Source organism: Peromyscus californicus, unplaced genomic scaffold (assembly GCF_007827085.1).
Source record: "Peromyscus californicus insignis strain IS unplaced genomic scaffold, ASM782708v3 Scaffold_4__1_contigs__length_199733344, whole genome shotgun sequence".
NCBI classification, from domain to species: Eukaryota; Metazoa; Chordata; class Mammalia; order Rodentia; family Cricetidae; genus Peromyscus; species Peromyscus californicus.
The window spans coordinates 137,981,560-137,995,905 of record NW_026294562.1 but is presented as its reverse complement, the minus strand read 5'-3'; the positions used below and the strand labels follow the sequence as shown (position 1 = coordinate 137,995,905).

The 14,346-nt window shown below is 49.4% G+C and overlaps 2 long non-coding RNA genes across 2 annotated transcripts; one reads left to right on the top strand and one right to left on the bottom strand.

The window, feature by feature from the left end:
• Positions 1-5,319: 5,319 nt before the first annotated feature.
• On the bottom strand, positions 5,320-6,360 carry LOC128125355 (uncharacterized). The gene is made up of 2 exons (XR_008223143.1): positions 6,130-6,360; positions 5,320-6,050 (listed from the first exon to the last, which is right to left on the bottom strand). It is a non-coding gene; the product is annotated as an uncharacterized LOC128125355 (long non-coding RNA).
• A 1,001-nt stretch (positions 6,361-7,361) lies between these two features.
• Positions 7,362-13,917, top strand: LOC128094848 (uncharacterized). Its single transcript, XR_008213094.1, has 3 exons — positions 7,362-8,167; positions 12,712-12,812; positions 13,175-13,917. It is a non-coding gene; the product is annotated as an uncharacterized LOC128094848 (long non-coding RNA).
• The last annotated feature ends 429 nt before the right edge of the window (positions 13,918-14,346 follow it).

Here is a 14,346-nt window from a genome sequence, read left to right as displayed (position 1 = left end):
CTGAGCTCCAGGTTCATCTACCTCTGCTTCCTGACTGAATACAATGTGACAAGCGGCTTCACACTCCTGCCCATATTTCCACCGTGATTAACTGTACCCCCTAAAGTGTGAGCCAGAAGAAGCCCTTTCTTCCGTAATTTACTTTTGGCAGGCCTTTTGAATCACAGCCACAAGAAAAGTAACAAACATACTATCTATGAATCCAACCAACCATGGATAGAAAACATTCAGAAAAAAGGCTATGCCTATTCTAAACACATGTTGACCTTTCCCTGTCTATGGGACAATACATAGCATCCAGTATTCACATAGCATTTACCTCGTGTTAGGAATCGCATATAACCCATGATTTGAAGTCTGCAGGTGGACTGTGAAGGTCTTGTGCAAGTACTTTGGAAGTACTAAGCCCATTTTATACAAAGATCTTAAACATCTGTAGATTTGGATATATGAAGGGGATGCTAACACCTACTGCCGAGGGACTCTGAGAAGTGACCATATGGCACAACAAAATTTACATGGTGTCACCATACCAACTTCACAGTGATTCCACTTTCTTCAAATGATTGAATTTCAACGGGGGAGTCACATACACACATTCTCACAGCATCCAGTTTCTTATGCATAAATAGGCAAGGCCATGATGATTCACTTTGCTTAACGAACTCAAACTACAACTAAATATAATAGTATTGTGCTTATTTATAAAAATTGATTTTCCAGATTTGTTTGAGAAGTTTTTAGAGTAATTTAATTAACATATTTTATTATGCAGTTGTTAGCATATTTGCTTAGGATATTTGGTATAATATTCACAGATAAAGGACCAAAGGAATTTCCCCAAACAAGAGCTTCTTATTAAATGCTTTATTATTATTTCAAGCAGTGGGAAAGTTCTTCACATGAAAATTATCTCCTAACCTGGGTTCACAGTACATGTTAAGTCCTAAAAACTTCCAAGTCTCCTGAAAAGGTAGAGTGCCATGTTGACATAGAGCACCTGGAATCTTCTCACGCAGATGGTGGTACTGTGGCTTAGCTAGGTTTGTCAAACAAAGCGTTGGAGGCCTGGCCAGATATTATGGTGCTGAGGTGGTGGGACATTTAAGAGGTGGGGCCTAACGGGAGGAGTTGCACCATCGGGGGCGTGGCTCCGCAGGGATTAATTCCAGTCTCCAGGAGCTAGAAGGAGTTCTATAAAAGCAAGGATGGTGTCCCCAGTGTCTCCCAAAGTGACGTCTTCCTCAGATCTGGCTTTATCTGTTTCTCGGCTGTGCTGTGACCTAGCCAAGGGGCCTCACCAGAGCCGGACACATGGATCTGCCTGATCTTGGATGCTTAGCCTTCTAACCTGTGAGTAAAATAAAAACAATCTTCTTCCTTTTTTAGGAGATTGCGTGTGTGTGTGTGTGTGTGTGTGTGTGTGTGTGTGTGTGTGTGTATGTGTGATATGCATGTGGGTGCTCTTGGAGGTCAGGAGAAGGTGTTGGGTCTCCTGGGGCTGGAGTTACGTTAGGGTTGTGAACAGCCCCTCTGTGAGTGCTGGGAACTGAACTCAGGTTCTCTGAGACTGCAGCAGGCACTCTAAATGGCCGAAATAGCTTTCCAGCCCCAAACTATCTTCTCTGTAAAGTACCTAGTCTCGGACACTTTGTTAAAGAAACAAAGTTAGCAGGTATACAGGTGGCGATATTAGAGGGTTCCCAGGAGCACTGTGTTTTGTGAGTCCCGGCTTCCATCTCACCATGGTGGCAGGCTGCTGAACATCTCTTGATGTTTTATTCTTTGCCCACATTTCCTGATCACCTCTGCTGTATCAAACCCACAAACATCTCTAGAGAAACACCTTTGCAGTTCTCTCCTCCTCCCCCCATCCCCCGACTCCCATCTCTCAGTAAAGAAGCTGTTGAGCACTCAGGCAGAGTGCGTGGTATTGGGAGCAAAAGCAGACACTGTGAGCTGGGCGGTGGTGGTGCAAGCCTTTAATTCCAGAACTCCAGAGGCAGAGGCAGGCAGATCTCTGTGAGTTCAAGGCCAGCCTGGTCTACAAAGGGAGTTTCAGGACAGCCAGGGCTGTTACACAGAGAAACCCTGACACAAAAAATCAGAAAGAAGGAGGAGGAGGAAGAGGAGGAGGAGGAAGAAGATGATGACACCTGGTCTCCATCCTCCAGGCACTCACAACCCTTTGAATATCTACTGGGGGAATCCCAGACACCAGTATTGACTTTGCACACTTTCAAGATTCATCCCTGTTCCTGGAAATGAGTCACTACATGTAGCTCACACTCAGAGAACAGATTGACCACAAGACTTACAAAGAACTTGTGAACATATTTGAAAACTGCCACAGGGGAACGGTAGTCTCAGTTTGGGTTCAGCTAACAGCAGGAGAATCCTGTGAGTTACCACCTGTCTGGCTCAGTCTCTCTAACACGATTTGGAGACGACATTCTGTGTCATCCTATACCATCATAGGACATGAACACTGGAATGGAATCTAGTCATACCATTTCATGTCTCCAAGCCTCAGTTTCTCTGTATGTACCATTGCCTACCACCTAGTGATATGGCACAATGAATGGTGACCCGTAAATTCAGCAAGCGCAGAGGCATCTGTTTGCTGGAGAAGGCAAGAGTGTTGAGGAGGCTCGTGGTGGTCACTGAAACTGAAGCACAGGCTGGAGGAAGGGATTCTTCCCCTTCACACACAAGTTCTTGCAACTCCACAGAGTATTGTCTCAGTCTTAGTTCTTTTTTTTCTTCCTTTTTCCGAAGCTGAGGACCGAACCCAGGGCCTTGCACTTGCTAGGCAAGTGCTCTACCACTGAGCTAAATCCCCAACCCCTTAGTCTTAGTTCTTTGGGTAAGAAAACTTCTGTGAACACACTAAGAATCTGGATACACAGAAAATACCCAGCTACTCCTAGGATTGAACTGTGACTCCAGAATGAAGTTGAGCACTCTCCTACCATGACCAATATTACCTGGTACAACAAATTGCCAGAGAGAGAGAGCCTCTCTGCAGGGCTGCAGCAGGATAGAGGGTTCTGACGCTATGTCTGTCTGTGGCTCTGGAAGATGGACGAGATGAGACCTTCCACCAGGGGCCAGAGGATCAAAGGCTAGCTTGCCACTGGACCCCAGCAGGACCGACTTAGACCCAAAAAATGACACTAAGCTGGGCAATGCTGTTGGAGGAACAGAGGGGCAGCTGGCTCGGCACCATGGCCAAATGTGACAACCAGCTTAGAGTTGACACCATAGGCTAGGGGTGTGATGGGGCACATCTATTCCTTAGTTACTTCGGTCAGACTCCTCCCATGAGAGGACAAGGCCCCCACCCTCACCCCATCCAGTTAGAGGCCTCGGCATGGAGGCCACATTCCCAGGATACCTCTGTCCCAGTTGGGTGGATCGCTGGGAAAGGCTGGGCATGCTTTTCTGCATCTAGACCTCTGCAGCCCTCAGTGTGAGCCAGTGAGAGGGAAGATTCAACCTTGATCTGCCTAGATCAGAGGATAGAGTGGGATCCTAGACAGCCCAGGTTGCTGGGTCAGTTAACTACTGCTGTGTAACAATCCATCCAGACAGAGCGGCATAAATTCAAACAGCCAAGCTGTTTCTACTTGGGGTCCCACCTGGTTGGAGTTGGATGGTGACCGGGGCCCTGACAGTCTCAAATGCACTGTTGCTTGTGTCCAGCTCCTGTCTAGAGAAGGCTCATATATTCAGGGTTCCTAGGTGTCCCTCCTTCTTCTCCTTCCCTAGGGTCTACTCTCCAGGGTGAAAAACCTTCTTCTGGACCCTGGAAACATCTAAGGGTCCTAAGAGAGACGGGCAGAAGCAGCACGAGAAGAACTTAGCCAAGACACCATCTTTCTTTCCTTGTAGAGATGGCTGTCTCAGGAGGCTCTTTCTGTGGTACTGGTGACAGGCAAAGCCTCTGGTTCGTGGTGGTCCAGAGCCGTGGAAGGCGAAGAAGTGATAACAGAGCAATAGATCAGCTCAGAGGTAGCCAGAGTGGAGGAGAATCGGGAACAGGTTCCAGGAGAACCTGGAAACTGCAGGTTGTGTCTGGGGGTGGGAACTGGGATGGGGAGGAAAAGGTCTGGGGGAGAGCATTGAGGGAAGAGATGGGCCCATTAAATACGTTCACTGGTGTGAAAAGTCCCTTCAGAGGTTGGAAAGGTGGCTCAGTGCTTAAGAGCGTGGATGCCTTGGTTGCTCAGGATTCAATTATCAAGCAGCTCACAACCACCTGCAACTCCAGCCCCAGGGAGCCTCTGGCTTCCCAGGGCACCTGTGTTCACGTGCACATACCCACACACAGACACACATATACCTGACTTTAAAAAAATCTCTTCACATCTTTGTTTGGAACTTTCTCACATTTACGTATTTGTTTATTTTTATGTGTGTGGGGCCTTGAATGGGTGTGCACCTGCCGTGGTGTGCGTGTGGAGGCTAGAGATAAGTTTTTCCTGCCCCATGGGGTCCAGGTTGTCAGGCTTGGAAGGAAGAGCCTTCCAGCTGAGCCATCATTCCAGCCCTGTTTTGGGTTTTTATTTAAAAATGAAAAGCAAGCACACAAACAAAAACAGGGACCTTGGTTAAGGAATGAATGTTTGTGTCCTCACCCAGTTTCTGTGTTGGCACCCAGCAGTATGACTGTATTTGGAGCCAGGCTTTATGGGAGGTGAATAAGGTCAGATGAGTTCATAGGTGGAGTCTTAATATGATAAGGCTGGTGCCTTATAAGAAGAGAAAGGGACACCAGAGCCCCGCCCCCCATCTCTGTGCATCTAGGAGAAAGGCTGCATGAGCCCGTATGAGAAGGCAGTCACCTGCCAGTCACTGAGAGGGGCTCCCCAGGACACTTTGATCTGGAATCTCCAGCCTGCAGAATAGTGAGAATACAGTTCCATTGTGGAAGCCACCAGCCTGTGGAATTTTGTCCTGGCAGCTCCAGCAGATGGACACAGCTGTCAGTTTACTTTTTTATGCTTGTGTGTGTGTGTGTGTGTGTGTGTGTGTGTGTGTGTGTGTGTGTGTGTGTGTTTTGAGAGCCTCTTGATTCCCTAGGCTGCTTTTGTACAGCCACTAGGGAGTCACAGGGTTCTGTGTGACTCCATCAAAATCGGAGCACGTAGGCTCCAGGCTGCCTACCTCATGAGTCCCCACGTGAGGATGGTCTCTACCTTGGCAGACCAGAGGCAGAAGTGACAGGAGACCATCGGTGTCCTGAGAAGTTGGCTGTGAGTGGTAGACCTCCCCCCACCCATGCCCAGGCAGAGGCCTTACCATGTATTCATGAACTTAGCTTGCAGTGAGCCGAGCAGGCAAGAATTTTTATTTTGGAGTCACTGCTCATAAGTTATAGGGCTTGGGAAAGTTACTTCAAGTTGCCTGAGCCTCAGTTTCCTCCCTTGTAATATGGGGGCAATATCGTTATCACCTCCTGGGGGTGTTGTGAGGTCCCAAAGAGCTTGCACACACCAAACATTTAGCACGGTGTAGCATGAGGTAATGCAACCCAGAGCTTGCGGGGTGTAACCACCAAGTTCCAGGTCAAGAATGGCCATTGTGAAGCAGCCTTTCAGAATGAGTATCAGAGGGGAAAGCATAGCTTCTCTTCAACTCTCACTTGAATGCGCTACAGTGGAGGGCATTGACTCAACTGCCTGCTGCCCCTTGCAGGGGCAACAGGAACAGGGACCACTCAGGCAAGCAGTAGAAGCTGCGCCTGAAGCTGAGTGGAGCCCTCCCTTGGTGGTGGCTTTTTTGGATCACTAGAGTTTCCAGTTCTGTTACAAAGCCTAGAAAATCAATTTTCTTCAAGGAGAAGCTTTTGAATTTTTAGCTGGTACAAAAACTGTAGCAGTCACACAAGAGCAGTCCAAGGTGGCCAGTTTGTGCCTCGGGTGGCCTGGGAAAGTCAGCACGGGACAGGAAACGTGTTCACAAAGTCTCCATTTGCTGCCCTGACTGAGGTAGTGTTGGAGGGATGAGGGAGAGAGGTCTTCATGGAAGTGGAGGCTGTGTTTTGCCTGAAAGACAAACCTTTGTTCGCACTGGATGGTTTTTGGAGGGTGTGGCAGGAGGTGAGGCCACATGCACAGAAAGCACCTGTTAGCGTCCACGCTCTCTGCTCTGCACATCGTCTGTCTGCCACTTCCCTCCGCAAAGTGTGTCTTCAAGAAATACCCTGGCCGGCCGGGCGGTGGTGGCGCACGCATTTAATCCCAGCACTTGGGAGGCAGAGCCAGGAGGATCTCTGTGAGTTCAAGGCCAGCCTGGTCTACAAAGCGAGATCCAGGAAAGGTGCAAAGCTACACAGAGAAACCCTGTCTCGAAAAACCAAAAAAAAAAAAAAAAAAAAAAAAAAAAAGGAAGAAATACCCCAAGCCCAGCTCCATGGCAGCGAGTCCTCCTTCCCTCCCTCCCTCTCCCCTTCCTCCCTCCCTCTCTCCCCCTCCCTCTCCCTCCCTCTTCCCTCCCTCCCCCTCCCTCTCCTCTCTCCCCTCTCCCCTCCTCCCTCCCCCTCCCTCTCCCCTCCCACAGAGCTTTGCTTTATATGGAGCAAAGGCCTATGGAGCCCAGAGAGAGCTTTCACATTCCCATCTCCAGCACCAGCCGGCAGCTGTGACAGGATTCCAAGCGATGACCTCATGAACCTGTACACTGTCATTACCATCCCCAGCACTGCCAGCCTGACCTACTTCTGGCTCCGAAATCACACTCCTGGATTGCTGCCTCCTTCGTTCCAAAGCACGTGTTGCAGGAAGAACACATTAAGGAGTATCCGTTCCCTCACATCCCACTGAAAGCAAAATCACACTGCAAGCAGCCAGAGCAAAGTGTGGGGGTTGTAGAGAAAAGGCAATGGCTGCTCTGGAGGCAGGGATTGCTCTCCAGGGAGTGAACAGACATGCATGGCCAAGGAATGAAGATATGGACGGACACACTGCTGAGCAGTGTGTTCCCCAGACAAGCACTCAACATGGCGTCAAACTGCATTTTAGTTAGGATTCTCTATGTGAACAGAACCCCAATTGGATGACTATATATTACATAGCACATTGATTAGACTGACTTACAGGATGTGCAGAGTCCAGCAATGGCTGTCTGTACACAAGCGAGGCTGAGAACCCAGTCAGTCCACCAGGCTGGAGACCTCAGCAGCCCCAGTCTGGTGCTGAAGGTCTGAGGAATCCCAGAGTCGCTGGTGTTTTGTCCTAGCAGGGAAGCCAAAGAAGATGGGTTCCAAGCTCAGTATCAGCAAAGCAGTCTGGGAGTGGTGATACATGCCTTTACTGTGAGTTTGAGGCCAGCATGGTCTACATATGGAGTTCCAGGCCAGCCAGGACCATATAGTGGTATTCTGTATTAAAAACAAAAATGAACAAACAAACATACAAAAAAACCCAAAGGCAGGCAGGTTAAGTTCCTCTGACCTCTTTCTGTCTAGGCAACTGCTGCTGACAGGTACTCTCTCAGTTAACTCTTCCTGGTAATGTTCTCACAGACCTGCTTGGCAGTCTGGCTCTTAGTGGACTCTAGATCCAATCAAGTTGATAACCGTGATTAGTATCACACAGTGAGAGCTGAAACTGTATCATCTCACAATCCATCTGCGGACTCTGTGACCTCAACACCCCCACCTGTGAGTGTTTGGAGATGGGAGTCTTTAAAATAAGGTTACAGGTGGATCCTAATCCAGGCTGGCCAGAGGCACCATGAGGGGGGCTGCTTGAGTTTGAATGGGAACCTGAATTTTCCCCAGAGGCACGCTGTTGAAGGTTCCCCGCCCTTTGGTGTCTTTCAGAGTTGGTGGACCTTTAAGAGGTGGGGCCTAGGAAGAGCCCTGTTGAAAGGAAGTGGAACCTGCCCCTTCTTTCTTCCTTTCTTTGGGCCCTGGGATAAAGGGGATCCCAGACCCACCCTTCCACCTTGCTGTGCTCAGGGGACCCTCCACCCCCGAGTCATGGGCTGCCGAGCACAGCCCGACACCTCTCACACTGAGCCATAGTGACCTTTTCCTCCTCGTATATCGACTTATTGCAGAGATTTGTCACAGGAATAGAAGTCGGGCTGACAAAGGAAGGTCCGACACCTGGGAAAACACCATCAGAGCACATGCACAGAGGACAGATCATGTGACCAGGTAACAAGAGGGCAGCTGTCTGCAAGCCAAGGAGAGAGGCCTCCCAGGAGCCAAACTTGTCAACACCTTGGTCTCAGGTTTCCAGTCCCTAGAACTGTAAGAAAGGAAGTTTCAGTTGTTTAAACTGTTCAGTTTGTGGTATTTTGTTACGGGAGCTCTAGAAAACCAACCCATACACCAACAAATTTTGATGTTTTTAAAAAATTAACTGGATAGGATAAGTCAGCTGGTTTCCATTGCTACTGCTGGTGACAGGAAGTGCAGAGCCAAAGGACTGGTTGGAGTGACCACAATGTCTGGAGTGAGTCCACATTTGGGGAATATGATGCCTGATCAGAGTAGGAGTTGGGGAGTGGTAGGTGAGGGGTATGGAGGGTAGGGATGTGGTGAGTGAGCAGAATGGAGAGCGAGGGTCATAGAGAGTAGGGGTGTGTGGAGAGTGGGGGTGTGTGGGGAGTGTGTGTGGGGAGTGTGTGTGTGTGTACGTGTGTGTATAGAAAATTGGGGGTGCAGAGAGTGGGGGACACGGAGAGTGAGAGGCATGGAGAGTGAAGGATGTGGTGTATCCCTTGTGGAGAAAAGTGACTCCAGGGTATATAAAAAATTTGGTTTTTCTCTAGATCCCAAAATTCTAACTGAAGTTCACTGCTATGGTAACATCTGAGACACTTATCTTTTAAAGCGTGTATGAGCTCTGAGACAGAGCCGAGGGATGCCCACACGTTTGCCTTTTACTAAGGGACACGTAGGGGATATTTTTATTTTTCAATTTATTTGTGTATGTGTGTGTGTGTGTGTGTGTATGTGTGTGTGTATGTGTGTGTGTGTTTATGTGTATGTGTGTGTTTGTATGTGTGTGTTTTTATGTGTGTGTGTTTTTGTATGTGTATGTGTTTGTGTTTGTATGTGGATGTGTGTGTTTGTGTGTTTGTATGTGTGTGTGTATGTGTGTGTTTGTGTGTATGTATGTATGTGTGTGTTTGTGTGTATGTATGTATGTGTGTGTGTATGTATGTGTGTGTATGTATGTATGTATGTGTGTGTGTATGTGTATGTATGTGTTTGTATGTGTATGTGTGTGTTTGTATGTGTGTGTAGGTGCCCATGGAAATCAGAAGAGGACATTGGATCCTTGGAGCTGGTTACATGGAGCTAAGGAACAGAAAAAGAGGAAGGGAATGCTGGTGTGTAGCTGGTTTTCTTCTGTTCCCCCTTTCCATCAGGCTGGGCCCAGCCCATGGCATGGTGCCACCCACATTTAGAGTGGGCCTTTCCTCCTCAGCCAAACCTCTGTGGAAACACCCTCACAGACACATCAGAAGTGTGCTTTCTAGATAATTGGAAATGCAGTCAAGTTGACAATCAAGATTAGCTATCACACCACCCAGCCCAGCCTGGCTCAGGCTCCAGACACTCCTGCAGGGGACCCAGACTCCTGGGGAGAAGAACAGCTCTGAAGTGATGGCTAGAATCCACACACTGTCAGGGCTGCCAGCTGCTCCAGATGTCCAGGGTTATGCTCCGGGTGTCTGCTGCCCCATGGCATGGCCTTGGACACAGTTACTATGTCAAGGCTTCCTTGGTTCCAGAATGTTCCAGAATGCTTTCTTAGCCGCCCCCCCCATTTCCTGATTACTCCTTTCAGTGAGGAAAGTTGGGCTGATCACTAGACACTGGGCCCTTGGTGGGGAGCACATTGATAAAGGCCAGCACTTCCAAGAACGAAGCCCTCATGATAAGGAGCACACTGCCCAGGGAGCACTCCCAAGCACGGCACTCTCACAGGGAGGGCACTGCTGAGGCCTGAACACAGGGCCTGGCAGTTAGGAGCACACTTCTGAGGGGAGCACTCCCAAGCACACAACCTTAGATTCAGAGCACACTCCTGAGAGGAGCATTCCTGAGCACACAACCTTGGATTTGGAGCACAGTGCTGAGGGGCACATTCCCAAGCATACAACCTTAGATTTAGCTAAGTGCTCCTGAGGGGAGCACTCTTGGTATGACTGAGCTCAGGGTGGCCGTCCTTCATCTTCAGGCTGATGCTAGAAGATACTGCTCCAGAGCAGGGCTCCCAGGATCTGTGAGATCAGGGGTCAGGCAGCGGCACTTAGCGGTACCCCACCTTGATTCCTCAAGGTGGGGGTGATTAACATAATGGACTCCAAGCAAGTTCCAAATAAGGAGAAAGGCGTCAGTGTCCTGGTTTTCAGAGCTCTAGGGAACAGTGGGAGAGGTGTTCTCTGGGGTCCAGGAGGCAGGCAGCCATGAAGACATTGCCTCACAGTTGAAATCAGAAGAGTAGGGAGTGGCTTCACAAACAACATCCATGGAAGGACAAATGGATGAACCAGTGTGGTGTGCTCATACCAGGGAATGTCATTCAACCATTAAGAAGAATGGTACACCTGTACATGCTTTGACATGGAGGAAATTCAAAAATATCATGCTGATAAAAGAAGTCAGGAACAAAAAAAATGCATTTATTTGTGTGATTTCATTTCTGTGCAAGTCAGTTCTCTGGGAGAATCCATACAAAGTGCATTAGTTAGTTTTCCGTACTTGTGACAAAGCACCTGAAGTTGTGTGCTTTTTAATGATGTGAAGTTTTTCTAGCTCACAGATGTGGAAGCTGAAAACCCATGACCAGGTGGCCCCATCCACACCTCCTCTGCTGAAAGCCTCTGTGGCTGGCAGATGGCATTTTGGGGGAGCTTGTGAAAGAAGAAGAGGTCACATGGTAAAAAAGGGAACCAGAGAAGTGGTCAATCAGGCTCCTGTAGGCTTTGCCTTCTAAAAGTCCCATCACCCCTCTGCTGGGTGGCAAGCCAGACCCCAACTAAAGCATGAGGATGAACATGTTAATATGAAGGGGGTGTGGGCCCAGGAGCCTTTAGCACAGGGCTTCATTCTGTGGTGATGGAGGGGTCCTCGATTAGATAGTGACAGAGACTCTGCAACCCTGTGAGTACCCTGGAAATGACTCACTGGACATTTAAATGTGAACAGTTCGGATATTCTACAGGTCAGAGTTTTTAAGAAATGGATTCATGACTATGGGAGGCCATGGTCATCTGTCCCCTTTCCATGCCTTAGTCAGTGTCTGTTAGGAAATGATCACAACTCAAGGACTGGAGAAACAGTCAGATCAGCTGTGCTGGGCCCCTGAGGACAGTCTTCGAAGACAGCCTCACACCTCTTGGTGAGCGCACACAGCTATGACTCATTCAGCCCTTCCAAAAGGACCATGATATTTCACTTGAGTGACCCTATCACAGCAAAGGAAGCTAGCCAGGCTTTTCAGGGTGGTGCAGCCTGAAAAGCAGCCCGAATTGACTCTGAAATTAAAAGTGCCTTTATGGCCTGAGTTAGGAAAGGGGGATGTAGGAATCAAGAGACTATGGAGTCTGTGCACTAGGCGCATGGCCTGGGTCCTCTCCCTCTCCCTCTCCCTCTCCCTCTCCCTCTCCCTCTCCCTCTCCCTCTCCCTCTCCCTCTCCCTCTCCCTCTCCCTCTCCCTCTCCCTCTCCCTCTCCCTCTCCCTCTCCCTCTCCCTCTCCCTCTCCCTCTCCCTCTCTCTCTCTCTCTCTCTCTCTCTCTCTCTCTCTGTGTGTGTGTGTGTGTGTGTGTGTGTGTGTGTGTGTTGAGCATGTGTGCACATGTGTGCAGGTATGTGTGCACCTGTTCATGGGTACAGGTATGCATTCACACTTGTCTTTAGAGGCCAGAGGTCAATGTTAGTTGTCTTCCCCACTTACTCTCTACTTTGTATTTTTAAAAAGTTCTTTCATAGAATCTGGAACTCGCCAGTTTAGCCGGGTTGGCTAGCCAGTGACCTCTGGAGTGCCCTCCTCCCTGCCCCGGGAATCACAGCTATGGTGCCTCGTGACAGGATGTTTGTGTGTGTGCTGAGGCTCAAATGCAGGCACTATGATTGTGTGCCATGGACTTCATCTGCTGAGCCATCTCTCCAGCCCATGGCCTGGGTTTTGAGAGGTTAACTTGACCAGGCTTCAGCCATTGGCAGAACCCACAGATTCATTCCCTGGCCTGTGTAAAGGGCTGATGCCCAATGGATGTCTTTGAGGTTCTCCCGATAGCCAAGAGAGTAAACAAAACATGGCATCTGTCTAAGGGGATGGGTGCTGCCCTTCTCATGGCTTTAAGTCTCTGTCGTGGGTTCTAGTCCCTCTTCCGTTCCCTAGTACTTAGCTTAACATGCTGTAATTTAAACCATCAGCGTCCACCTTCAAAGACCTCATAGAACATAGTTACTGAGGGTGCAAACACTGAAAAGTTCACCTGGCTACTGCCCAGTCACACCGATGTGCCACATGGGTTTTATACACCGGAGTAAGTTTCGTAACAGTTGATCTGGTGAACACTGTTTCCTACCCCAGAAGGAGGACCCCAGGCAGCTTGCACTCTTATGCCGGAAGCCAGAACAGTCCTCCTGAGTTTCCCCAGGACTCCAGAGTGTCTCCTGTGATGTAATACTGGAGCTGCTGGAAGGTATGGGACTGTATGACCTTTGATCTCCACAGGGATAGGATACCATGGCAACCAGACCTGAACAGCAACAGGTGGCAGGCACCCTGGATGGCATGGAGCACCAAGGATGGAGTGGAATGTGTACTCTCTGGAGGTGAGGAGAGTCCTGCTCTACTCATAGTACATGACAGCCATAGCCCAAGGGGTGATGGGACAATAATGGTGAGTTCTGCACCAGGGAGAAGCACAGGCTAGGTGTGCCTTTTGGGTCTTGGAGGTGCTATAGTTTGTAGAAGGCTGAGTGTCCCTTTGGGTTCCAAGTGTCGGGGGCTGGCTCCTTAGAGAGTGAGGTGGGAAGACAATGGGACCCTTAGGAGGTGGAGCCTGGTGGGAAGCCCTTACTTAGGCCATTGGGTACTGTCCTCAGAAGGGATTACAAGACACCCTTGGGACCTCTCAAACAGTGAGTCATTAGGAACCAACTCATCCCCTGAGCAACTCTCTTCCTTCCACAAGTGCCCCAGAGTCATTGCCATGCTTCAGCTGTCAGGCCAGACCACCATCTTCACCAGAATCCCGAGCTAACCGAACTTTCCCAAGCTATGGAATTGTGTTGTCGCCAGAAAACAAGCCCACAGAGGTGTGGCGTTGCATGCTCAGGAACAGATGGCCACACTCAGCAGTCTCAGGAGGGGCCAGTCCTGCTGGTACCCAGCGATGCCCAGGACACAGAGTGGTTCTGCAAGGTCTGCTAAGTCTGGAGCTAAGAACCGCAGCTGGCTACATCCTACCACCGATCCATGCTACGCCTCCGCCCTCACCATGCGTCTCATGTCTCACTCCTCACACTTCCCAGGATCTGCGGTCAGAGGAGGCAAAGGCCCAAGAGCGCTTCATAGGCCAGCTTGGTGTCAGACCACACAAAGATGGAGGGCACTGTACCTCAGCCCCACCACACAGTGCTTACCACCCAGGGACCATGGAAGACCTCATCATTAACAGAGCAGCCTGAAGCACACAGTCATCCACTGTATGTCCAGGGACCACTCTGGGAAAATTCACTCCCTGGGCACCTGCCTCACCCTGGAAGTGCTCCCTTGGCCTCTGCTCTGGAACTCTGACACCTTCCTCTACAAGGCCTTCCCCAGAGCTGGTCTGACACCAGGCCCTAAACTTCCAGAATGCTGAGAGCTAAATGAACCTCTTCTTTCCATACATTAACCAGTCTCAATTATGCCATTATAGTCAAGGAAAATGGACCCGTGTATCTTTTGTCTTCCTATTTGTATATTTTTACTAGATATGTTGGTGTGTACATGAGTGTGCGTGTGAATGTGCGTGCATGTGTGTGTAGTGTATGTGCATGTGTGGGCATGCTCACCCTTGCTGGCAGGCATGAATGAAAGTCCGAGGTTGAAGCTGGAATGTCTTCTATCATTTCTCTACCTTAATTTCCGAGGCTTTGTCCCCTACTAAATCTCAAGTTTGGCATTTGGTTAAACTGGCTGGCCGGTGAGCCTCTGAGATTGGCCCATTTTTGTCCCCTAGCACAGAGACTGCAGGTACACACTGCCGTGCCTGGCTTTTTACATGGGTACTGGAGATTCGAACTCAGGTCCTCATGCTGTACAGCAGGCATTTTACCCACTGAGCCATCTCCTTAGCTCTGGGCATCTTTTCTTAACTTT